The sequence below is a fragment of the Zalophus californianus genome, chromosome 2 (assembly GCF_009762305.2).
Source record: "Zalophus californianus isolate mZalCal1 chromosome 2, mZalCal1.pri.v2, whole genome shotgun sequence".
Classification (NCBI taxonomy): domain Eukaryota; kingdom Metazoa; phylum Chordata; class Mammalia; order Carnivora; family Otariidae; genus Zalophus; species Zalophus californianus.
In genome coordinates, this window is record NC_045596.1 from 177,334,065 (window position 1) to 177,360,081 (window position 26,017).

At 43.8% G+C, this 26,017-nt stretch overlaps 1 pseudogene; it reads left to right on the plus strand.

Annotated features, from left to right (window-relative positions):
• The first annotated feature begins 8,762 nt into the window (after nt 1–8,762).
• LOC113925391 lies at nt 8,763–25,367 on the plus strand (annotated as a pseudogene).
• Nucleotides 25,368–26,017: the final 650 nt, after the last annotated feature.

A 26,017-nucleotide genomic window follows, 5' to 3' on the forward strand; every position in this document is an offset into this window, starting at 1 on the left:
AGAGACTTTTAGAAGTACGAGTGGGAAGGGACCTTAGCGATCCGGTCCAACCCCCTCATTTCATAGATAAGGAGCCGCGGACCGTGGCAGGCAGGGTGCACCCAGCAAGCTGTCCAAGGCTGCCGGCCAGTCGGCTGCGGCTGGGAATTCCCAGCCAGGCATTCAGTAGTCCGGGGCCAGCGCTCCTCCCGCCACACGCTTCCACCCGGGGTGAGGGAGGCAGAAAGGTATGCTGGGGAGACATGGGCTTTGGAGCCAGGCCAGCCACCCATCCCCACTCCCCTGTCTCCCTCAACCGCTAAGGTTTGGGCAAGTGACCCTGCCTGAGCCCCAGTTACCTCTATAAAATGGGCATGCGTAATAGTTCTCGTCTTTCAAGAAGGACCTAAGTGTTAAAATTAAATGATGTGAGGGAAGTGCCACCTTAGGTTTTGACACAGTAAATGCCCCACAATGTAGGGAGGATTTATTCCGTGACAGTAATCCCCCGATCCACGGGGGGATGGATCCCAGGGAAACCGTGGTGAGGTTTCCCAAGACCCCCAGTGGATGCCTGAAACCAGGCATAATTAAAAAAAAACCCTCTAGATACGATTTTTCCCCATACATACACACCCAGGCAAAAGTTCAATTTATAAACTAGACACAGTAAGAAATTAACAATAACAAATAATAAAATTGTACAACAAATTCTTGTACTGTACTCACCCCTCTTCTTGAGATGCCGTGAGGCGACGATGCCGAGGTGAAGAGAGGAAGTGAGGTGACTGACGTAGGCGTCGTGACGTAACGTTAGCGGCTCCTGTCGTTATGACGCTGCGGCGTCAGAGGAGGCGAATTCGCTTCTAGCCAGCCGTTGACTGCGGGTGACTGAGACCCACCTGGAAAGCAAAGCCGGAAACCGCGGGCTGCAGGACTTGGGCCACCCGGCTTTCTGAGCATCATGGGCCTTATCCAGGGCAGGACTCTAAATGCACTGCGGGCCCAGCTTGTTGGACTGGGGCACCTGACACCCGTGATGGCAATTAGATGATTTCCAAGAAATCGACGAGAGCAGTAAAGAATAAAGCCCTCACACTTCCAGGTTGGAAAAAGAGAGGCTAGGCCCCATCAGTTGGCTTGAGGGACCCGGGCATATTAATGTGGGATGTGCCCTCCAAGCACATGTCGAGGAAGATCCACAGAGCTCTAATTTCTTGGCTCTGGGGGGCACGCAAGGAATGCTGAATGGCTTAGCTATCTCAGGACATAATAACATAGGATCCACCCAGGCCAGTGGTCCTCCAAGTGTGGTCCTCCAACTAGCAGTACCTGGGAGCTTGTTAGATGCAGATTCTTCAGCCCCATCTTGAACCCAGTGAATCAGAAAAGTCTGAGGATGGGCTCCTGCAAACTATTTACCAAACCTTCTAGGTGATTCTTAGACATACACAATTTGAGAACCTCTGACCTCGGCCATTTATCCTGATTTCCTGATTGACAGCACTGTGGCTATCCATCTTAGCTGTACAGAAGTAGTCTGGTGCCAAATCTACAACTCAGATCAATTAAATCAGAATCTCTGGGATTGGACCCAGGGGCCAGCTATTTAAAGACTCCTCCGGTAATTTCAATGTGCAGCCAAGCTTGAGACCCACTGATTTGGAGCAAGAATTTTGAATGAAGCCGTAAGTCATTCATACCATTTGTGTGAATGCGATAGTGTGTGAGAGAATCAATTCAGAGTGCTAGGAGTCACCACCATTTCCTTTGCTCAGAGTTTTCGTGTTTGTTTTTCCCACCACTACTTCCTCAATTGTCCACTGTGGGTTCCGTATCCCCAAGAGAAGTTCTGAGTACGCTTGATCCTCCTACCCATTCACCCACCTCTACTACCATCGAATTGTTCATGTTCCTGAATTCACTGACTAGTGTTAAGGAAGATCCAGGAGGAGGCTCTATTTATTCTCTTGGAATCCACTGTGATTTTCTAAATTAAAGACAATTATGTTTCCATCATATATGTGTCTCTTCTCTGTCAGATTTCATCTACAGTGCTTGTTATGTTGATGCATTTTATTCAGCTTTTGGTTCAGATAAGCACCAAAGTAGGCTAATAAAACCTATCTGGTTTATGTTTTGTTTGGCCTTATGAAACACCCAAGTGTTTCATCTGGTAGAAGACTTAACATTCGAGACAATAGTTGGTCCTCACCACGATTTCCTTAGCTGGAAGAGGGTGGGCAGGAAAAGAGATTCAGTTATTTCCCCCAGTAGTCTGTAGACTGGACTGCAAGAAAGTTGGTGAATAGACTCAGGGCCAACACCTTCAGGTTCTAATAAAAATACTGTGTTTAAAGATGGGGCAATAGGGGGCGCCTGGGTGGCTCAGTCCATTAAGTGTCTGCCTTCCCCTCAGGTCATGATCCCAGGGCTCTGGGATTGAGCCCTTCATCTGGCTCCCTGCTCAGTGGGAAGCCTGCTTCTCCCTCTCCCACTGCCCCTCCCCACCCCTGCTTATGCTCTCTCTCTCTCAAATAAATAAATAAAATCTTTTTAAAAAAATAAAAGAATAAAGATGGGGCAATAGAATGGTATATCTAAGATGTCATCATAAATGCTAGCTTTACAGTTTTAGCTTCAGATCAATTATTTGCAAGTTTTGGAAATCTTCCAAGAAGCTCAATTTAGAAATGTATATACTTTGTAGAGTTAACAATTTTTAATCTGCCGATAAAAATCAAATATTCCTTCTCAGAGGATTTCCTAGGGTACCACCTTCCACAAAGTCTCCAGGAGTTCTGAAACTCCCTAAATTCTATTTAGGGAGAAATGGATATTAAATGTACTTGTCCATGTTTCTCTGCACAGGTTAGAATAACCAATCACCCTGATCTCTCTGGAACTTTCCCATCTGAGCACTGTAAGTCCCATGTCCACTGTCCATCCTGAGCAAACTGGGACAGTTGGTCGCACTACATAGTAGCCAGAGATGCTTGTTTACCATCTATCTCTTTAAAAATCCTCCCTTCTGTTTGACTCATGCACTGCTTCATCTCAAACCATCAGCACTGTGCCTAGAACACACACATACACACACACACACACACACACACGTGCGCGCGCGCGTGCCAAACACCCCCAGTTCCTTCCTCATAATGCTATTGCAAATACATTCTTTTCTTTTTCCTGAATTTCTACTTCACATTTTTCCCACTGCCGTCACCACCCTATCTCTCCACAGGGATGATTCCAAAAACATCTTGTTCTTTTTAATCAAACTGCCAGAACAAATGTAGGGAAGAAAAGAAAGTGATTCCTGTGTTTCAGAGCTGAAACTAGATGAAAGAGTACATCATAAAAGTTAGAGTGCCTTTTTATTCAATGAGATAAATCTTTATTGCTTATCCCTAAAGTGCCAGATACTGTGTTACACTGTCTTCGCAGTAAGACAAGTCCCTGATATCAAGCTAATACATGAGACGAATGTGTCCCCTTAGCTCAATAAGACTCACTGGCATCCTTGATGTCCTTGTTCCTTGATTTTCCGCTAGAGTGGGCACACACGGCTTTGGTTTTTGCCATCCTTTATCTCGGGCTGCTCATAGCAATGGACTGAATCCACTGCCAATTTGTTCTTTCTAATCTCAGTGCTGCTCTAGAATTATTATAATAAATCCAATTAATTTCTCAGAATGATTCCAAATTCTGTCCACACTGATGCTCTTTCACGCATCCATCATGCAGTGCAGGCCTTTGTCCTCTGTCTTGCTGAGATCAACAGCATTTGGTGGACTTCCAGCTAGCGTTCACTTTCCTACATTAAATTTTCCCAGTCTCACCAGGGTCATTTTCCCTCACCCTGTGGCCTTATGTAAGGAAACATATTTTCTCCTCTCTGAGGCTCCTCCTTTCTCCTCTATCACTTCTTTAGCTTCCTTCCTCAATCATTACCCATCTGATATATTTTTTTCTGCCCTTTGCCTTCTCTTCAACATGCAAATATGCTTATATCACAATTACTCTTAAGAAGATTTAAAAAAAAAGAGAGGATCTGATTCCACTGAAACTATGGAATTATCACACCTTTCTTGCTTTTCATTAAGCCCCACCCTCCTCCCGCCCTCACCTTTCTGTCCTGTCATTGCTCCTGTCCATGTCAACCCTGTGCAGCCTGGGATTGGCTCAAGCTACACTGAAATTTTCTCTCCAGGTGTCCCAACAAACGACTTGGAAAATGCGATGCCTCTTCTAGGCTCTCATCCAGCCCAGCCTCTTGGCCTCATTTGAGAGCATTGTTAATGTTGACCTCTCTCACGTTCTAGATCCTGACTCTCCTTGACCTCTCCCTGGGCACATCACTCCTGTTGCCTGTTTCTCCTCCATGCCTCCGGCCTCCTCCCAGTCTCAGGCTTGACCTCAACTGGGGCCATGGGCTGTAGCTCCAGCTCTGTTCTCTTGACTCTCATCTGCATTCCCCTCTCTAAACTCTCCCCTTCACTGTCTATGCATGTTTCCAAACACCTAAAAGGCAGTTCCACATGGAAAAAATCCCAAGATCCCAAGATCCTCAAACTCAATGTGCCAAAAATTAAGTTTATGACTATTATGTCTAAAACCTGTCTCCCAGGCTTTTCTGTCTTGGTCCTGGCATCCACTCTACTAACTCAGACTCCTGCCTTATTTACTTTTTCTATTCCTAACTTCTAGGTGTTTGGCAAATAACATCATGTTACTTTTATTGTTGGAATTTCTCATTACAAATGGCAGAATGTCAACTCAGATTAACAAAGAACAGGGGAAGTACCCCAGACCATAGAAAGGGGGGTTTCACGTGAATGCTACCAGACTTCTTTCTTCACCTCTCATCTGAGCTTTTGTTTGCATTTGCCCCATTCATTCAGGCACCTTTATGGGAAAGGGGCCATGGTCATCGGCAGCTCTGAAGGCACATCCTGTTAACAAGAATAGGAAGAGACACTTTATATGTGCCAGGCACCATTTCTAGGCACTTCAGAGCCCTCAAGGCAAGAAGAAAGAGAAAAGCTATTCTCCACTTCAAATTTAGAGAATTCATAGACAAAGCCTAAAGTGGGCCAATGTAGGTTATGTCCGCACCGCTGCAGCAATCACCAGGTCAAAGATCATGAAGTAGAGTAACTGGCCAGATGTGGACATCTTCCTCCCTGTCAGCTTGGTGTTTCACATAGGAAGGGTCCAATGAACGACAACAGGTAGAAAACATGCAGGGTTAGATTTGCGGGTAAGAAACTGAAATGCAGAAACTTGACCGTGCTTATGAAGGTCCATAGGGCTTTGCAATATCTTACGAAAATTAAGGGACAACAAGGAACTGTATCTGAATAGGTGCCCCATCCACCAAGAAAAAAAAAAATCCATACAGAAGAGAACCAAGACTTCCCTCAGAACACAGTTTTGGGAATACACTAAAACACAAATAAATGGGTCACCGAAGCTCCAAATTTTATGCCAATAGTTCCTAGCCTCTCAAGTATAGAATACCTTTTTTAAAATTAAAAAAACTTTCAAATGTATAAATAATAGTGATTATAATGATAAAATGCACAATGATGTGACAAGATGGCACACCTTTGTACAACACTATTGTTCGGCCTGTAGGTGATAGGTCATCTTCTGCACAGAGTCCAAGGGCCTGCGGAGTCTACAGTCATGAGCTCTCCTTTCTTGTAGAATTTTGGAAGGATTTCTGCCTGGAAAACTTTGGGAGAAGGTATTGAAATTGCCCACTGAAGCCATAAAAATCTCAATAATGCACCTATGGGATGTCTGTTTTTAAGCAATTTAAATTCCGGTGTCCCTTTTTAAGGTAAATAGTTGCCAATTTCATCCATAGGTTAACGTGATGCTGGTCATTATCTTAGACTCCATAATGCCGCATACATGGGCTGGTATTTATTGTCATGCATGGTGTCCTCTATCTTTCATCTGTTTCTGCATCTATCGTTCTTCTGATTATTGACTTCTCATTTGTTAGAAGATTTGTAAACATAATGAGGCCTAAATGGGGCGCACATGAATACGAATTCCATGGTATGTAAATTAAGCCTCCGGCTGTATCATTTGGAGGAGGTATTTCTCTCAGGAGTGAACACTGCCACCTGACAGGTGTGTTATGAGAGGCTGTTTTCATCTTCCATGGTCTAAGGTTTAAGATGTACCTGGAAACATTCTGGGGGGTTTACCCCACATCACTGTTGTGAAAAACATTATTCTACATTGCTCAGTTGGATTTAAACATGAATGAAACAAATATTCAAGAATGTTGTTTCCATGCTAAGCTATTTCATCTGTTATCTTTTCCTTTTGCCCTCAGAGGTGACCAAAAGAGCTTCCAGAATGGAATGCAGCCTTGTATGAAATCAAATTAATCTCTTATTTATAATTTATCACAGGATAATTGTCCTGAGTCTTATTAGGCTGCAAAGCTATTCTATTTATATTGTAAAAAAATATTTTTAAAGGAAAAGGAAAAGCCATTTGAAGTTTGTCATTAAAAAGAGAATGCTATGGGTGCCTGGGTGGCTCAGATGGTTGGGCGTATGCCTTCGGCTCAGGTCATGATCCCAGAGTCCTGGGATTGAGTCCCACATCGGGCTCCCTGCTCCTTGGGAGCCTGCTTCTCCCTCTGCCTCTCTCTCTCTCTCTCTCTCTGTCTCTCATGAATAAATAAATGAAATCTTTAAAAAAAAAAAGAGAGAGAGAATGCTATACAGTGTGGAATTTGAGATTCCACACACTGTCAATAATCTGGGTGTTTCCTATAAAGAAATATGTGCATCCCTTTGCCTGATTTCTCCACTTTAGAGTTCACTTTTACCATTCCCAGGTCCCCTTGTTCAGTCAAATGTGTATGAAGTCTGAAGCTTTCTAAGAAATGCCCTGCCCCAGCCAGGATCAAAGGGAATGCTTCTGGAATGGGATATCAGCAGTACGGCTCCCTTGATTCACTTTTTTCACTCCGCATTGTTTTATCGTCAGCCACGAATACCTTTCAGAAACAAAGCCACCTGCCCTCAAATACAAGGGAAACAATGCTGACTCTCTGTGTGCCTGGGTGTGTGCTTGTGTGGTGGGCTGGGGGACACTCAGTGTGTGTGGTGCCCTGTAGGAGGGATTTACATGTCTGACCTCTCTTCAGGCTATTGCAAAATGTTCAGCAAGCTGGGCACCTGGGTGGCTCAGTTGGTTAAGCGACTGCCTTCGGCTCGGGTCATGATCCTGGAGTCCCGGGATCGAGTCCCGCATCGGGCTCCCTGCTCAGCGGGGAGTCTGCTTCTCCCTCTGACCCTCTTCCCTCTCGTGCTTTCTATCTCTCATTCTCCCTCTCAAATAAATAAATAAAAAATCTTAAAAAAAAAAAAAAATGTTCAGCAAGCTGGAGTTAACCTCCCTGGAGGGCGTGAAGCTCCAAATGGCCATGTTAGGGAGTGACCACTCAGTCCCCTCTTCATGGGAAGGGTCAGAAGTCCTGCCTGAAGGCACTCATACTGAGAGGCATCTAGCTTAGCAGAGTGAGCTCTGGCCTGGGGGATCAAGAGACCCTTGCCTTTCTTAGCTGTCAAAATAGGGGCGTGCAACAGTATCTCTGGGAGCCTCAGTTTTCTTCTGGGTAAAATGAAAAGTTTGGGCTAAATCTGGGGTCTCCATATTGGGGGCACAGTAAACTCACTTCATTTTCTTTTCCTAATAGTGATGCAAGGATCTGACCCCAGACCAGTTAAATTAAACCTCGAGGGGTGGAACCCGGATGTGGGCATTCCCCCTCACCCCCAATCTCCCAGGTGAGTCTTGGCTCGGTACAGCCAGGGTGCAGGACTGCTGGGTTTGCTGCTGTCACCTCAGGGCCCCTCCTTGGTCAGCTGAGTCTCCTCAGCGGTGCACCCTGCCCAGCCCCCCCTTCCATGTGCAGAAGTCAGTAGGGCCACAGTTCCAACAGGATCTGCTGAAACTGTCAATGTAATTAACTGGAATCCGCAATCTAAGGAGTGAGGAATTTGATGGAGGGGAGCGGAGGATCTATTGTTTAAAGAGAATCATCATGGCTCCTAAGAAAACTGCAGGCCAGCAGCAAAGCCCCCTCTTGCCTCTCTCAGAAGCCTGCACAGCGAGCTCATTTGCTTGTTCCTGCCCAGCTCCGACTTCTGTTTTGCCGCGCAGCGCTGTGCTGCAGAGATAAACGAATTTAATTGAGAGCAAGCACTGCAGTTTGATCTTGGAATCATGTCACATAATTCCCTTTTCCAGGGCAGGGCCACACTTCTCTTTGCCCTGTTCTCTTGTCTCTCGGAGCCTTTTTTCCTCCTCTTACTCCTTCTTAACCTATCCATCTCCCTGTCATCGTCTACAGATAGGCCCCACTGCCGTGTGCCCCCAAGCCCCTTGGCCAGGTCTTCCTCCGTAATGTCCCATTTCCCCCACTTTTTCCCACTCCCTTCTTTCCAGCCAATATTGCTGGGCCACCGGTGGCTGTGAGGATGTGAAAATCTGAGACACAGGCATAAATAATGAACTGGGAGAGCCAGACTGAAGTCAGTCAGAACGGAGAACAGTATTTCAGAAATGCAGCCCAATGACTTAGCGAGAGGCGGTATCAAGTTACTGCAACCCCCAGAAACCCCAGACATACTGTTAATTATGAGAACGCAGTTCAGAGTAAGTAAGGATCTGCAATCACCCAAAAGCAGGCTAAAGCTTCATACTCTGCTTTGGGGCTACAGCTGGGAGGTCTAGAAGGTGCCGAGATGCTTGCCCCACCTACTGCACTGGCCAGCCAGTGCGATGACCGGCTAGATGGCCGGCTTGCTCATTCCAAGAATATCACTGCCCCACCGGGCCAGATACAGCTGGACAGGGATGGTTAGAGCGGGGGGAACTCCACATAGCAGCCAGGCCAGGAAGCTGGGGAGTGGGGGGAATCTAGATCTTGTTGCCAGAGGGGAGACAGGTTGGAGAGTGGTCTGCTGCTCTTCTCAGTCATTAGAAGCCAGCCTAAGTCCCTGCCCTCAGCTCAGATGGGCCTGATCCTTTTTAGTTGGAATAGGATTCCCATTTAGTCGGAAACCTCCTCTGGGCCTCCTTTTACAAGCAAGACTTGGTGGACGGGTCTGCAAAGCCCGTGGTCCAACCTGGGGACCTGCTCCGGCTGGCTGGTGAGCAAGAGGCCTGCAGGGCAATCCCAAGTGGCATTCTTGCTGTCCCTCACATCCCCTCCCGTCTGTCCTCCAAATGCAGCCAGACATGTCGCTGTAAAATATAAACCTGGCTATCCCACTCTGTTGCCAGAAACCCGTCAGTAGCCTGTCAGCTCCAGAATAGAGGCTAAATTCCTAACCATGGCGTTCAAGGCGTCTATGACCCGGCCCAAGCTCCCATCTCTAACTCCACCTTTCCAATCAGTGACTTGACCCGGCAGCTCAGAGACTCTGGCTGCTTTGTTTTCTGTGTGCTCTTTGTGGTCCCTCTCCTGCATGCCTTTGCCTAGGCTGTGTCGTCTGCAGAAACTTCTGTCCCACCCACCTCTGCTGCATGAACACCCATTTATCCTCCAAGACCCAGCTTAGGAGCCCTCTTGTTTTTCCAGAGCCCCGAAATTGGATGAACGCTCCTCCTCTTGGACTCCCATTGCACCTACTGCCCCCTTGACATTGAAGGATCTCTTTGTGAGACTAGAGTGGGCCCTCTGAGGCAGGACCTCGTCCTATTCACCCAGGAATGTTCCTAGCATCCAACACAATGCCTGGAAGACAGCAGAAAGTAATACTTGTCTAGAGAATCCTGACTGGAAAAGAGTTGGAATGTAGGTAACCTCCATGTTACCATGTTCCAGTCTGACAGGCATGGATATTCCCTAGGTGCTGCCTTGCCCAGAGGTCCAGAGGTCTGCGCCGCACTCCTTTTCCTCACCCTTCATGATGGCGAGCTCCCCAGCACATGCTTACAATCCCCTCTTCCCCAGCCTCATGAGCCATAACTGTGATCTCATGCTATCAGCTGCTCCCAAGTTCCCAGGCTCTTCTCATCTTTGTGTGGCCTTCACAGGCAGTGGAGACATGCCCTGGTGACTCACACCTTGCCAGTGGTGAGTTAAATCTTCCCAGCCAAAACTTACTTCATTTTCCCAGTGTCTGAGTCATGGAGGAAACAGGTAGAGCAGGTAGGAATCTCTGTCTGCAAATCTGAATGGGCAAAAAAAAAAAAAAAAAAAAGTGTCTTGATTTTTTTCATAATTCAATTTAATTTCTATTTCAAGTCTCATTTTTTTTTCCATTAGGGTGGCAGAGTCTGTTTTCTGTCCTCTCCCATTTCCCTAGTGAAGCATCATAAGCACCCGGGGCTTCTGCGGTGTCTGAGTGAGGGCGTACCTGGTCTTTATCCTCAGTGTCATCTGTTCATTCTGGTTCCCACTGGGAAGCCCCATCTCATCTAACATTACCGCCCGCCCGTGTGGTTGCTGAAGGGGCCTCATTGACATCCTCTGTGCTGCTCTTGTTGGGGCCCAAAAAACCATGTTGGGGCCAGGATGGGGCCCGGGGACTCTAGGCTGGCTGAGGCCACATCTGCCAAATTACACTCCAGAGTCATTGCCAATTCCCTGGAACCTGAAAGAGATAGGACATGGGTCCGCTCTATTCTCAGATTCTATGAACTTACGTGTGAAGGTTTTTTTGCTGGTTGGTTGGTTTTTGTTTTTGTTTGGTTTTAGGTTCCAGCATCCCTAGCATTTGACATGGGGACCAGGGCTCATGGCCTCCTTCCTCAGAGACCCACCAGCTCTATGCTTTCATGCCTACCCCGGTCCAACTGGTTCTCCTCTTAGTCTCTGACACCCTTTCACAACCAGTGTGTATGTGGGGGTAAAGGGGGGCGCCTTCCTCCTTCTCATCTGATATCTGCCTATTTACCTCTGTCTTGTTTCTGTTTCCTCAGAATTTCCTGAGGAAATCCATAGGCCACAGAGACTTTTTTTCCTCTGATTTTTCCTGTCACATCCCTTCCCTTGGTCAGTGATCACCTGCTGCCATCTAATTACTGAATGAAGAGAAGGGGTAAGCTATAAGAGGGAACTGGTGGGGAAAGTATGTAAGAATGTTAGCAAACACAAAAGTAGGGGTGCCGGGTGGCTCAGTCCGTTAAGGGTCCGACTCTTGATTTTGGCTCAGGTCATGAACTCAGGGTTGTGGGAACGAGCCCCGTGATGGGCTCCTCACTCAGTGTGGAGTCTGCTGGAGATTCTCTCTCTCCCTCTGCCCCTCCCCTGGCCTGTGTTCTCTCTCTCTCTCTCTCTCTCTCTCTCTCTCTCGCTCAAATAAATAAATACATCTTAAAAAAAAAAAAAAAGAATGTTAGCAAACACAAATGTAGCATTTTGCAATGAACCAGGCACTGCTCTCAGGACTTTACATACATTAGCTCATTAAATCACAGCAACCCAATGAGGCCGACACAATTTCGATTCCCATTTTACAGATGAGGAAACTGAGGTGAAGTAGTGTCAGATTGTAGGAGCTGGGGCTTGAACCCGGGCCATTGGGCTCCAGAGTCTGTGCCCTTAACCACTACAATGACAGGCTCTCACAAATCAGTGCCCTGCCACACATGTTACCCTTAGCGTAGAGTTGTCTTCCTTGAAGATGTGTAGGAGAAGAAAAGTTTTAAAATATTATGATAGAGACTTCTCTCTCTATTCAAAGTGCTTACGCTGGGATTTAACAAATTTAGATTTTCATGAGAAATCTATCAGTCATCCAAGTGAATGTCAAAAAGAAAAAGCTTAAAAGTCTTTAAAAATAGAATCTCCCAATACCACTGATGTCGTTGCCTTCATCTGCCTGGGAGCTTTTGAGCAGTGGGGTAAGAGAGGGCTTGACCTCTAAAAAGGTGTGCCAATTCCTTCTGTTTCACTCTGCATGTCTTTGACCATTCTATCTAAGAACTAACACTCTTTTTGAATGAAAAGTTACCCAAGAAAAAGCACGTGTGGGCTTCTAATTCCTCTAGGACAAACATTCTTAACATTTTGGGGGATCACAGAACTTTTTGCAAGTAAGCAATACCTCCCCAGGAAAACCAAGTGCATATATCCAAGTGCATATATAATTTAGGGTCCTGGGATCGGATCGAACCCCGCATTGGGTTCCCTGCTCAGCGGGGACTCTGCTTCTTCCTCCCCCTCTGCCACTCCCCCTGCTTGTTCTCTCTCTCTCTCTCAAATAAATAAATTTAAAAAAAAAAAAGAAAGAAAGAAAACTGTAGGGAAATTACTGAGTCTTTTACTGTGTGTGCATTTTTCCTAGAAGTGTTGTTGCTTTACTCGTTTCTGTACCTTCAACACCTACCAGAGAATAAAATAATTGATTTAGGCTCATTCTGCTCCCATCCAGCCCCCGTATCCATGATGCCTCTCTATGGTACCATAAGAGACAGAACATCTTCCCCTCCCTCTAATACACCCCAGATTCTCTGCAAATGTTGGCGCTAACAAGGACTTTGTTCCTTGTGTATTGTGTCTCTGTGCATTTGCCTCTGAGAGACAGGGACCATCTGCAGGGACGGATTAGAAGTGGCCGTTTTGATTTTCGGACAATTTGGAGGCTACACATAAAACTCTACGTGCCTCATGGGGGCCAGCTAGGGAAGGACTGAGGCTCTTGGCCTCTTTATAAGCCCAGAGAGGACTCCCTCCCAGCCCATTACTTCGGGGTAGCCAATCCCCTGACTGGTTTTTCCCTTTTCAGAAGGGAATTCAACACATTAAGTTTTAAAATACCTTCTCAAAAAAAAAAAAAAGTTAATGGGTTTCCCAGGACCTCAAGAGTATCATGGAGGTGCAGTTAACTCTGCTTCTCAATCCTCTAATCAAGCAACAGAAAGAATGTTTGAGTCAAGGCCAAACATTATTCTTTCATTGAGAGAAACACATAGATGGTTCCGGATAAACTCTGTGAGCAACTCAGAGCCCTCTGCAAAATATTATTGTACCCTACAAGTGCAAACACTTACATGATTATCATTTGTGGTTAGTTGGAGTCATGCCAGCAGGGTGATTATTAAGAATATGTTGGGCACACAAAGCAGACAGCTAGAAGATATTGGGATATAAAAACAGTATTTCCTTCATTCTCATTTCCCATTTCCTTTCCTCTAGTGCTGGGGTGGCATAGTGTACCCTTTTCATTCCTTCCTATCAAACTTCCTTATTTCTTTGATGATTCTTTTTTCTCGTGACCTATTCTCAAGTTTTAATATCTTCACTGTGCCCATGGGTGCTTACACCATGAAAAAGGCTATCTTGTTTCTCTGAGCCTTTGTGATGCATCCCACCCGTAACTCTTCTAGACACGTTCCTTGTCATAAGTATGCTTATGATTTATGTAAATTGCATGCAAGTAAAACTGTACCAGTACATTCCATGTATTATGAAACATCACAAAATAAATTATAAAAGGATGAGATGAAATAATTATAAATAGGGCGCTAACATTTTATTCTCTCTCCTGATAGGTTATCCATTTCCATATCCACACACAGATATAGTGTATCAAAGCAATTACACATAGAGCAAAGCCCTCCAAAAGGTCTTAAATTGTCCGTCACTGCCTCAAATTATAACCTGTAATACTCCCTTAAGCCTCTCCATTCATATAAGTGAATTCAGAAGAAACTCTCTGTTGTAAATTGAATGTTTGTATCCCCCCAAATTCATATGTTATAACTCTAACCCCCAGTGTGGCTATATTTGGAGATGGGGCCTCTAAGGAAGAAAGTAAGGTTGAGTTAAGGTGGTGCTCTGATCCAACTGGATTAGATAGGTTTAGTGTCCTTACAAGCCGAAACACAAGATAGATCATGATCTCTCTTTCTGCGTGTATGTGTGGTGTGTGTGCATGTGTGTGTGTGCTCACACTGAAGAAAGACCATAAGGTAGGTAGGCAGGATGGTAGCCATCTGCAAGCCCAAGAGAGTACTCACCAGACACCAACCCTGTCAGGCCTTGATCTGGGACTTTCTGCCTCTAGAGCTGTGAGAAAATAAATTTGTATTGTTTAAGCCACCCAGTCTGTGGTATTGTGTTATGGCAGCCCCAGCTGACTAAGACACTCTCAGAACACTCACCAGATTATTCCTGTAACCTGAACTCTATAAACACACTCACACACACACACACACACACACACACGCACAGTCATTCAACATAAAGTTAATACTTTCTTCAAAGCTGGTCATAAAGTTTGTATTAGGTAACAAATTTTAGTAGTGTCAGATATATTTGGTGGTAGGAGAAACTCACGCAACATCCCCCTAACTTGGGCAAGCGAGAAACGCAGGGCCAGTGTAGCCCGGCTGCTGCAGCAGGAATATAGACCCTTCCTTTTCCTTCAGATAGGCACCCGCTTCCCCAGCGTACTGTAGTGTAACTGCCGCCATGATCGTGGTTTTAGGATGTGCCGCAGAAAGGCAAGAATTGGCGTGTCTGTGGGAAGTAATTAGAAACTGAAGCTCAGCTCTTGAGAATTTTAGAGCCTGCTGTTTCTTGACATAATTTTGAAGAGACAGCGTAATCTTCTTTTCCACTGAACACAACAAAGATAGATGCTATTTTTGTTTATTTTTTAAAGATAAACCTCTTTCTAAATGCATTCAAGAGCAAGTTAGAAAGGAAAAAAAATCATTAGAGGGTAAAAGTTAATTAACAGGAGAAATACATAGAGGTATAATTAAACACTGAATCTGGCTTTTGCTCTGGGGTAATGTATCAAACCCTGATTACTTTGAAATCCTGTTTTTAACAAATATGCAATGTGTAAGACATGAGACAAATCCTTGAGCCCAACTGAAGGCAAGAATCTGAAAGGAAAACTTACAAGCAATCTAGGAACATCAGACAAATCAGACACCACAGAAAGGACTGCTAAAAAGTACTTGTTTCTTTCAGCCTTGAAGCTGGGTTGAAGGAAAAAATATTTCTCCTAAGAATTCATAACTATAATCCAGTTTTCACGAGAATTTTCAGCCCAAAATCACAGTACTTCAAATCTACAATTGATTTTAAAGTAGCCCTTAGTTGGGAATGCCCAGGTAGAAGTAAATGCATATTCTTTTTGAAGGAACTTACCTTCAACCAAGGCCTCAAAAATTACTGCAGGTAAAATTCTAGGGAACATAAGTCCATAGTCAATATAACAAGAAACACATAAATGAAAGGATCATGAATGACAGACTGTAAAATCAATCAAGAAGATTCAAAGACTCCAAAAGAATGTCTTAAAAAAAAAATAGAGAAATTTAAAGTCAAGCCCAATATTCATAGTAGACATAGTTTAAGACTAATTTAGTGAAATGGAAAATAGTTTAGCAGAAATTACCCAGAATGCAGCACAGAAAGAAATGAGGTGGAAAAAATTAAAAAGTCATTAAGAATCTTATAATATAGAGTGAGTTGTAGAATCATAAAATCACAGTTGGAATTTTGGAGGGACATAATAAAGAAAATGGAGATGAGGCAATATTCAAATTGAAAATGGCTCATAATTTTCTGTTACTGTTGAAAGATTCCAATACTCGTACTAAAAAGATGAATACATGTGTATATACAATGGGATATTACTCAGCCCTAAAAAAGAATGAGATCTTGCCATTTGCAACAACATGGATTAACCTAGAGGGTATTATGCTAAGTGAAACAAGTTGGTCAGAGAAAGACAAATACCATATGATATCACTCATATGTGGAATTTAAGAAATAAAACAACAAAACAAAGGGAAAGAAAGAGAAACAAACAAAAAACAGTTCCTTAAATACAGAGAACAAACTGGTCATTGCCAGAGGTGAGGTTGGGGGAGGTGAATAGATAAAGGGGATCGAGAATACACTTACCTTGATGAGTAACGTATAGAATTGTTGAATCATTATATTGTACACCTGAAACTAATATAACACTGGATGTAAATTATACTTCAATAAAAAAAGAAAAATTTAAAAAGAAAGACATTTTCAAAGAAAGTTAAGTTTTTAAAAATCTACAACTATACCCATCATAATCAAACTGCAGAAGGGAAGTAATGAGATAATCTTAAACCAGCCAGAAATAAAAGATGAGCAAAGAAGTGTCCCCCAACAGCTACATTGGCAACTGACTTCTTAACAGCAACAATGAAAATCAGAAGATGGTGGAATAATATTTTCACTATTCCCAGAAAAAGTTAACTCAAAAACTAAAATTTTATATCTACATACTATCAGTCAAATATGAGGATGAAATAAAGCTATTTTTAAGACAAATAAAACCAGGGTGCCTGGGTGGCTCAGTCTGTTAAGCGACTGCCTTCAGCTCAGGTCATGATCCTGGAGTCCCTGGATCGAGTCCCTCATCGGGCTCCCTGCTCGGCAGGGAGTCTGCTTCTCCCTCTGACCCTCCCCCCTCTCATGTGCTCTCTCTCCGTCTCTCATTGTCACGCTCTCAAATAAATAAATAAATAAATAAAAATCTTTAAAAAAAAAAAGACAAATAAAACCTAATGGAGTTTCCAAGAGACAGACCTTTGCTACAACTTATAAATAAGCATTTTGTATAGAAAGAAAGTAATCCCAGATAAGCGGTCTAGGATGAAAAAAAAAGTGGTAAAGAAATTAGGAAAAATGTCCATATATGCAAACTTATAATGTGGGAAACAATCATAATAATATATTCTTTCAGAGTTAAAAAAAGACAGAACTAAAATACAACAATGGTATAGAAGAAAGGAGGAGGTGTTTGGAGTTGAAGTGTTTATAGATCGGATAGTTTGTGAGGATGGTAAAGATGCTGACTGATTTTAGACTTTAAGTTTGCATTCATTTAAAAAATTCCCAAGGTAACCATTAAAGGAATACAATGCATATACTCAATTTTACTTCTAGGAATTTACAAGAATAGCAACAAATTGGAAACATTATAAATGGCTATCAATAGAGAGTTGGTTAAAACCATTATGGAGAGTAAAATACTATGAATAGAATTCAGATACTTGAATGCTATGCAGCCATTTAAAAATGCAGTAGCTATGTATGTATTTCTTTGAAATAATCTCCAAGGTAAAAGCAAAAGTGGTGTGGATCACGTGTACTATTTACTGTTTTTTTTTAAAAAGAAGGGACAAAAAATATGTGCATACATTATGCTTGTATTTTTATAGTATATCTCTGAAAGATACACCAGAAATTCACAACAGTCATTGCTTCTGGGTTAGTTTTAAAATTTTCTAGTGCATATACATTCAAAAGCAAGATTTCTTTTAAAGACTATAAAAGCAGGAGAAAAGCTATATACAGAACCAAATACCCAGAGAAAGATGCATGTGCATGTGTGTGCAAAAGCGCACGCACACACACACACACACACACAAATTCAGAAAGGAACCCATGGCAAAATGTACCATCTTTAACATCTAAAAAAGCACTCACACTTTCCCTTTACTCATATATAATAACAGGGCTCTCTAATTCTTGCATTTGCTACAGAGTGTAGTATGAGCATTCCCTCCTTTACTCTTACATCCTGTTTGATTACACACTTCTTAAAGGCCTGACTGAAGTATATTATTTCCTTTGTAGTCCTTGAAATATTTTTAGTATAAGCTTTGCATATAGTAGGTGCTTAATAAATCAATATGTGATAGACTATGTATCATATTTTATGGGTTTGAAGTTTTTATGCTACCCAATTGACCTGAATCACATTAATGAGTTTTTATAACATCTGAAACTCATTGGAATGTTAGATGAATTTTGGACGGTTTTAAAATTTGAAAGTCCACTAGTTCCTTTCACCATCTAGATTGCTTGCTAAATTTGACACAGTAGGAAAGACTTACTTCAGGCATTTAGGAAACCAAAAACCACAATACAAAATTGTCTTGCAAGCAGCTGTATTAACACGTTCTTAATGTCTTCATTCTGGGTGACCTAAAAACCAGCATGTGGAAGGCATTCCAAAATCACGTTTGTATATGGCACATTCTGAGACTTTGTCTGAATTGAGGAACTCTTGAGCTGGAGGCCAGATTTGAGGACTGGAAGGGGGCGGGTATAGTCCTGGGTGTGCAACTGAGGGTAAAGCATTAATCTCAGCTACCCAAGCTAACATTCACGGGGGTCTTCAGGAACTCCTGAGTTATACAAATCCGTTGCTAGAGGTACAGAGCTGTGTCCTTTAGTAGACGAAAAGTGGCTTTCTCTGTCCTGAAGTTATCTGGACAAAATCACTTTCTTATGCATTCATTTGCATTTTCACCAGAAAGAAATCATCGGTGAAGATAAGCACAAGAAGGTGTCTTTCAGGTATTTATTTATGCCGGAGTAATCATTTCTAAAGATTTTTAGGGTTTTGTTTTGGTTTTGGTTTTAGTCATGGAAGTGCTTCTTCAAATGAAAGCATAGAGGAGATTCCAGGGTGTAAAATAGATGAGTTCAAAATGGGGGTGGGGACAGCCCAGACACAATTTCCACCTCCTAGATCTATGGACCCCAAGTCAGCAGTGTTCCTCAAGCTTTATTTAGTGTGTGTGAGAATCACCTGGGAGTGGATAAAACATGGGCTGATCAGAACATCTGGGAGTCGAAGGCTTAACGAGCACCCTAGGGAATTGTGTAGGCTGTGCCCTCTCCCCCCACCCCGCCCACAGTCAAGCCTCGCAGTGACGCTCAGCCGAGCCCAGCGTGAAAACCACCCTGCAAGAGGATCCAAAGTGAGGCTCACTGTCTGACTCACTCATAAAGCGATAGCCGTACAAGATTCTCCAGCACTTTGGTTGATTTTTCCCATAATTTCCTCAGGCCCCCCAAACCAGAGACAGCAACTACATTTTATCAGGCCGGTAGAAAGAAGTCTAAGAACTTGTTTATTTTAAAGCAGCTATAGTGCTCTAAAAAAAGACTAAAATTCCATCTAATACCCGTTGCCCAAATTATCTCAATAGAAGGAAGGAGAGCGACGTCTAGATCCTATGGAACTGGTTAGGACAGCAGCTGAAACCCTAAAAAGAGCTGAATCAAGTTCCGAGCCCCATCAGGGAATTCCTTTGCAACATTTGACTTCAATGGATCGCCATGAATGCGCAGCTGCCTGGCGACACAAACGTGCCGCACAGGGCTGAAACAAAGGGTCTTAGATTTAGAGACAGTGGTCTGTGGAGACCCTGCACTGGACTGGCTACTTCCTTGTCTAAGAAAATGGACATTGGGAAAACCTGTATGTCCAGAACAGGGGACTTGGGCGGGGCAGGCAATACATTTCTGTCTCCATTTTGGAGGTAGTAAGGTATCACGTCTGATGCCCACCCTGCCTCTCCGATTAGACAGAGCAGAAGCAACTTAACACAGTGTTGTTGTTTTTCTTTTTTTTTAATGGTGCTTGATAATTCCAAGTGATTCTGTCTGGGCAGGAAAAAGCCTGGGGGTGCTAGTTAAGATTTGCAAGAGCCATTTTCCTTCAGAAGAAAGCATGAGGCACTTAGGTATGTCAACCAAAGTTGCAGGAGCTCAGTTTTACAAACATAACACCTAGGGACTAAGTTTGGCCCCAAACGCCCCCAACCAAAACAAAACAAAACAAAACAAAACAAAAAAAACACCCAAACTATGGTAAATTACAATTGGTATTTCTCTAGGATCTGAAATTTTCAGAGAACCTGAGAACCCTTATGAAGAGATACTATATGGCTTGCTCTTTTCTCACAAGGATTGTGGAAAATTTATTTTAAAGTCTGCAAAGCCTTAATAAAAAAAAAAAGAAAAAGAAAAAATAAAGTCTGCAAAGCCCTTCAATTCTTGGAGGAAGCATCTGGATAAGCAAGATGATTATCAAGTATTAATGTAATTTTTAAGCGAGAATACTAGAACCTTAATATTAAAATGAAGGGAGCATGGGTGGCTCAGTCGGTTAAGTGTCTGACTTCTACTCGGGTCATGATCTCAGGGTCCTGGGTTGGAGCCCGAGTCCGGAAGCCTGGGTCCACACTCATCAGGGAGTCTCCTCACTCTCCTTTTCCCTCTGCCCCCCACTCCCCACTCCTGCTCTCTTTCTCTCTCTCTCTCTCTCTCCAATAAATAAATAAAAAATCTTTAAAAAAGTATCAAAATGAGCATTAACCTTCAAAATAGTTACTCCAGAAGACTCTAGCTGTATTTCAATGAAGTTGCCATTTCTCAAAATATCTCCGGACTCCTATTTTGTGAATTGTCTTTAAAGTCAGCATAGGAGCCACACAAGAAACACAATCTTAGCACAATATTTTTTTTTTAACCTTTTAAAATGTATACATCTTTTGAAATGTGAAAAAAAAAAGACCGTCAACTATTCTCTATCTTGAAGCCCATATCATTGATATATCACTCAAGAAAGTTGAAATTTATTTTTTGTTGTTTATTTAATGCAATCAGGATTTTCTTTTCCTATTTTCCATCTGTGGATGCGTTTTCAAAATACATCACCAATACGCCATCCCCAGAATTTTTATTTCCCACTGAGAATCACTGCATTATATTTTAGAGAAAGCTTATTTCTAACCAAAACTCAGCTTGATTATTCCCTTTACTCAACAGCTTGCCTCTGAATGAGGCCTTTTTTGAAAATCAAATCCATTTTGAAAGGCGAGAGTTTGCCACCCTAAGATAAGAGATGTCACAGACTTTGAGGGCAGTGTCAGATGGATTCTTAGAGACTTTTCATATTGATATTCAGAAAAGGACAATATCTGTTTGTGTGCTCAAAATCTAATAGGTTAAGGAATTAATCTTAATAGTTATTATTGATTAGCTATGGTTTTTAAGCATAGGGATAGTTTTATATTGCAGGTCATTATAGATGAAAAGCTACTATGTAGAGAGCCAGGCTGATCACTGGTTTATTAGACATACAGCATATTAATCGTGAACCTTGAAAACCAGGCATTGAAAGAGACATTCGTGTGTGTGTAACATAAATCCGTACGCAAGAGCTAAATGTTACTATAGCAACAAGTGTGTGTATATATGTTTTGAGCAGTGGGAAGGGGATGAGTCGGGAAAAAGATAGATTCAAACTTACTTCAAAGACATTTTTGAAGCTGACCACTTCCAAATAAACAATGAGAAGAATGTGATCAAAGAGAGAAATTTGTAAACTACCTCTGCCATTAATGTGGCTTGGATATTTGCTTTTATTTACCAAAAGTCTGTGCCCTGTCTAAGTCATGTTTAAAATATCTGAAGTTTGAAAGGCACCGGTAATTATGGAATACAACTTTTTAGTGAAAGGAAAAACATAGATGTGATACTCACTTATGGAAGAGAAAGCTACCACATCCGCCTTCGTCTAAGAGAACTGGTTGGGGGTGGTGATGTCACCGAAGATGCTGGGGGGGGTTGTGGTGGTGGAAGTTCTGTTAGTGGGAGTGATCCTTCAACTCTTTCTCATACCTTTCTCGCAACCGGTCCCACTGGAGCAAACAATGTGATCTCCAGAAGCTTCCTGTTATCTCAGAAGCAAACACACAAATAATGAGTTGCTTATGTTTTGACAGGGTAGAAGAAAATGAGACAAAGTGAAAGACCAGGTATCTTGTGAGAAGTAATATTGTTAGTCCATAGGGAACTCGGGATCAGGCCTTAAATTCCAGATACAGCACTCCAGTCATATAAACTCAATGTGACATCAAGGGTGTCTTTAGGCTGGCTTTGCTCTGGTAAAGGTTACAAAAATGTTCATTTTGAGGTACTACTCTGTGGGTTTCTTGTAAAATACGTGTTTTATCAGCGCTAGCATTAATATGAATGCTCCAGTAGTTAAACAGATAAAACAGGGGACATCATGGTATTTGGTTCAAATCCCAGCTCTCTCATTCTCAGGTTGTGTGAAGTTAAATAAGCTCACCACTCTGAGCCTCCATAAGCCATTTTTACTCATAACACATATGACACTAAATGTGGGTTTTCCACACCAAGCAATTCTCCAACTTTCCAGACACCAAGTGAGTGTCCTACAGTTCAATTCATTTCTGACACTAGCTACCCAGAGGCAGTGTCAAACCCCACAGATTATTAAGGGTTCAGTCCCACAAATCTGCCCCCTGCTTTAGATGCAAGTACAGGTCATGGGGGCCTCCCATACTTCTAACTGATTAGCTATAAATTGAGGTTTTCCACAACCCCCTCCTTGGGTTCTATAATTTGCTAGAGTGGCTCACAGAACTTGGGAAGGCACATTACTTGCCATTACTGGTTTGCTATAAAGAATACAACTCAGGAATAGCCAAACTGAAGAGATGCAGAGGGCAAGATATATGAGTAAGAGGCCTGGAGCTTCTATGCCCTTTCTGGGTTCACCACCCTCCCAGCACTCTGAGGTGTCTGCCAACCGGGAGGCTCTCTGACCATCCCCCATCCCCCAAAACATAGTTTCAGGATTTTTTTTTTTTAATTTTATTTATTTATTTAAGACAAAAAGAGAGAGACAACATGAACAGGGGAGAGGGGCAGAAGCCAGCTCCCCCGCTGAGCAAAGAGCCTGATGTAGGACTCGATCCTGTGACCCTGGGATCATGACCCGAACCAAAGGCAGATGCTTAACTGACTGAGCCACCCAGGCACCACCCAGCTTCCATATCTTTATGGAGACTTCTTTACATAGGCATGATTGATTAAAGCATAGCCCCTGGGGATTACCTCCATCTCCAGCTTTTCCCCTCCCCCGGAAGTCAGGGGGTATGGATGAAAGTTCCAACCCTCTGATCCTGTCTTGGTCTTTCTGGTGACCCGCCCCCCTCCTGGAGCTATCTAGGGGTCCCCAACCACCAGGCATCTCATTAGCATACAAAACACATTTCCTATCACTCCAGAGATCCCAACAGCTTAAAACTCTTGTGTCAGGAGTCAGGGACTAAGACCAAATGTTGTAACCTTAACACCTCTCTGGCTCAGGAAATTGCAAGAGTTTTAGAGTTCTGTGCCAGGAACTGAGGACAAAGACCAAATGTGTATTTCTCAGTATATCACAGCCTCAGTTTCTCCAGGTGTGAGTAGGGTGATGATTAGTACCTCGCCTAGTAGTTAAGAGGATTCAATCTGTCACTTGTTAGCAAACACCTGGGACTGACAGGGTTCCCCTTTGGTGACAATTACCTTATTTTTCCCTGTTCAGCAAAGACACAGTAACCACTCCCTTTGTGCCGATCTCTGAGCTGGGCACCCTGAGGGACGCCAAATAAGGAGGAGACAGGTTGCAGGCCGCCAAACACCTCAACAGAGCTGTGTGGGCCCCTTAAAGGGATGATTCTTCACCACGGGAGAAACTCAAGTTTGTAGAGTGGCTGGACATTTATTGTGAAAGTGTGTCAAGGAGCAGAGTGTCTCGAATGTCAGTGATTAGCTTACTTCCACTCAGAGTTTAGAGACCCACTTCAAGTATTTGTTTAGAGATCAAGGCCTGTGATACCAAAAAAGGAAATAGAACATAGTTCTCCTTGTGTGCTAAATCCAGAATGCTAGTCAGAGCTAACATCTGCCTCGTCTTTTTAAATGAGCTGTTATACATACCTTAGGTTAAAAACAAAATAAAAAAGAAAGAAACCTCTCCCGGTACAGTGGCAGAAAAGTATTATTCAAATGAGATCAAATATTTTTAAAGTGCTTTATGAACGGTACAGTACTCTGTAAATGTTTGGTAAGCTTACACCTACACATTTTATAACCTTTGTTACTGTAGCGTGAGTTATCATTGAACATTTTAAGATTGTAAGAACATAAATCCTCCACCTGCACCGGGGATGTTTGAGAGAGAACAGGGACTGTGTGTGCCCATGAATACAGATACACGAGGGGCTCTGTGGAGACTGCCATCATCTTAAAATATTTAATATATTGGTCTATTTTTTTAAAGATTTTATTTATTTGACAGAGAGAGAGAGAGAGAGAGTGAGCACAAGCAGGGGGCATGGGAGAGGGAGAAGCAGACTTCTTGCTGAGCAGGGAGCCCAACGCGGGACTTGATTCCAGGACCCCAGGATCATGACCTGAGCAGAAGGCAGACGCTTTATGGACTGAACCACCCAGGCGCCCCTATATTGTTCTATTTTTAAAGGCTAGTGTTTTCAAATTAAGTATGGAAGTTGTTTCTGATGAGCAATAGCATACCTTCCAGGGTAGAAATTTTATAGAAAAGTGTTAAGGGCGCCTGGGTGGCTCAGTTGGTTAAGTGACTGCCTTTGGCTCAGGTCATGATCATGGAGTCCCGGGATCGAGTCCCACGTCGGGCTCCCTGCTCAGCAGGGAGTCTGCTTCTCCCTCTGACCCTCCCCCCTCTCATGCTCTCTCTCTCATTCTCTCTCTCAAATAAATGAAATCTTTAAAAAAAAAAAAAGTGTTAAGAAGCTGATGAAAATGAAGTGTGACCTCTGTGTCCCTGGCATCCCAAACTATGACCTTGAACTGAAAACAGATTACTATCTTTGCACTCCCAAGATGTTTATGCATGAGCCCCTCCAGGTTTAGTTACTTGAACGCGGTCCCCACTCCCCGGCACACACATACATCCTCGTCGCACGCCTCGCAGCTAGTGTGAGGCTTCTCGGGGTGCCAAAATGTAGGTTCTCAGGAGTAAGTTTTTAGTTTTGCTGATTTCTCGTTTCTTGGCCTGCAGTCTTTACTGCTGCTGCCCCTCGTAAGAGTGCGGCTCTGATAGAGCCTTCGTGAAGAGCGCCATGGAAAAGGGGAGGAGCTACCCTGTGAAGACTGACACCTTCTCTCAGCGACCCAGGAGGATGTGGTGGGGGCGCGGCGGAGCGCTGCCTGCAGGGGCCTTGCTCAGAGAAGCAAGCAGGAGGGCTACAAAGAGAAGGGCCCGGAGATGGAAGAGTTCTGGGAGAAGGTGGCGACTGGGAGAAGGTGTGCAACACTGCTGGACACCACCTCACTGAGGACACCGGTGATGCTAAAAGCTGGGTCTTCCGCCTGAAATCGAAGGGTGACTACACCACTACCTGGCTGAGGTAGCCCCCAGTGAGGACCAAATCATATCATCAACCCTGCCCAGTCGGCCTACCGGGAAGCCATAGACATCAGCAAGGAAACGTTTGCCCAGCAACCGCACCTGCCTGGGCCTGGCTCTGAGGAGCTTTTTGGTCTCCTTCTACGAGGTCACCAACAGCCCAGAGCAGGCTGTCTCACTGGCCAACACCACCTTCGACGAGGCCATGGCTGACCTGCACACGCTTGCCAAGGACTCCTACAAAGACTGCACCTTCATCATGCAGCGACTGCAAGACAGCCTGATGCTGGGGATGGCCAACAGCACTGGGGAAGAGGGGGTGCGGCTCCTGAGGAGCCCCAGAACTGAGCGTCTCCTGCCACCTGCCCTGCCCTGCCCCCACCCCCACAGAGAGGACTAGTATGGGGTGGGAGTCCCCACCACTGCTCTCTGCACCCTGTTCCCGAGAGCCCCTCCTGTGAACCAGGTTACTGTGCACCCCCTTGACCCTCTCCTACCCCCACTGCCTCTGGGTCTTAGGAATTGAGGAGAGTCCCACCCTTGTGGCTGAGAACTGGACTATGAGGGTGTGAGGGTGTGTGTGTGTGTGTGTGTGTGTGTGTGTGTGTAAGACCAAGAATGAGAGGGAAAGCATGCCTGCTGTGTGTGACCATGTTTCCTCCCAATAAAATTCCCCTGTGACCAAAAAAAAAAACAGTACAGCTCTTCTAGGCCAGTCATCTCTGTCATCCTAAGCATCTCTTTCTGCAGGCTACAGGAAGGCCATGGTTCTCCCTAATTCCCTATAGTACACCTACACATGGTACATGGTACACTGGAGATCAGAAGACTTGGTCACAAGCTAAGTGAAACTCACAACTGCTTCTAAAACTGTATACTGTTGGCATTTTAGGCTCAGACCCAAAGTCTGCACCCTGGCTTAGGTTCCATAAGCCTTCCCACACCTCAGTGTCCAAGCCCAACTCAGTTCCCAGAAAAAAAAGAACCTTACCTTGGCA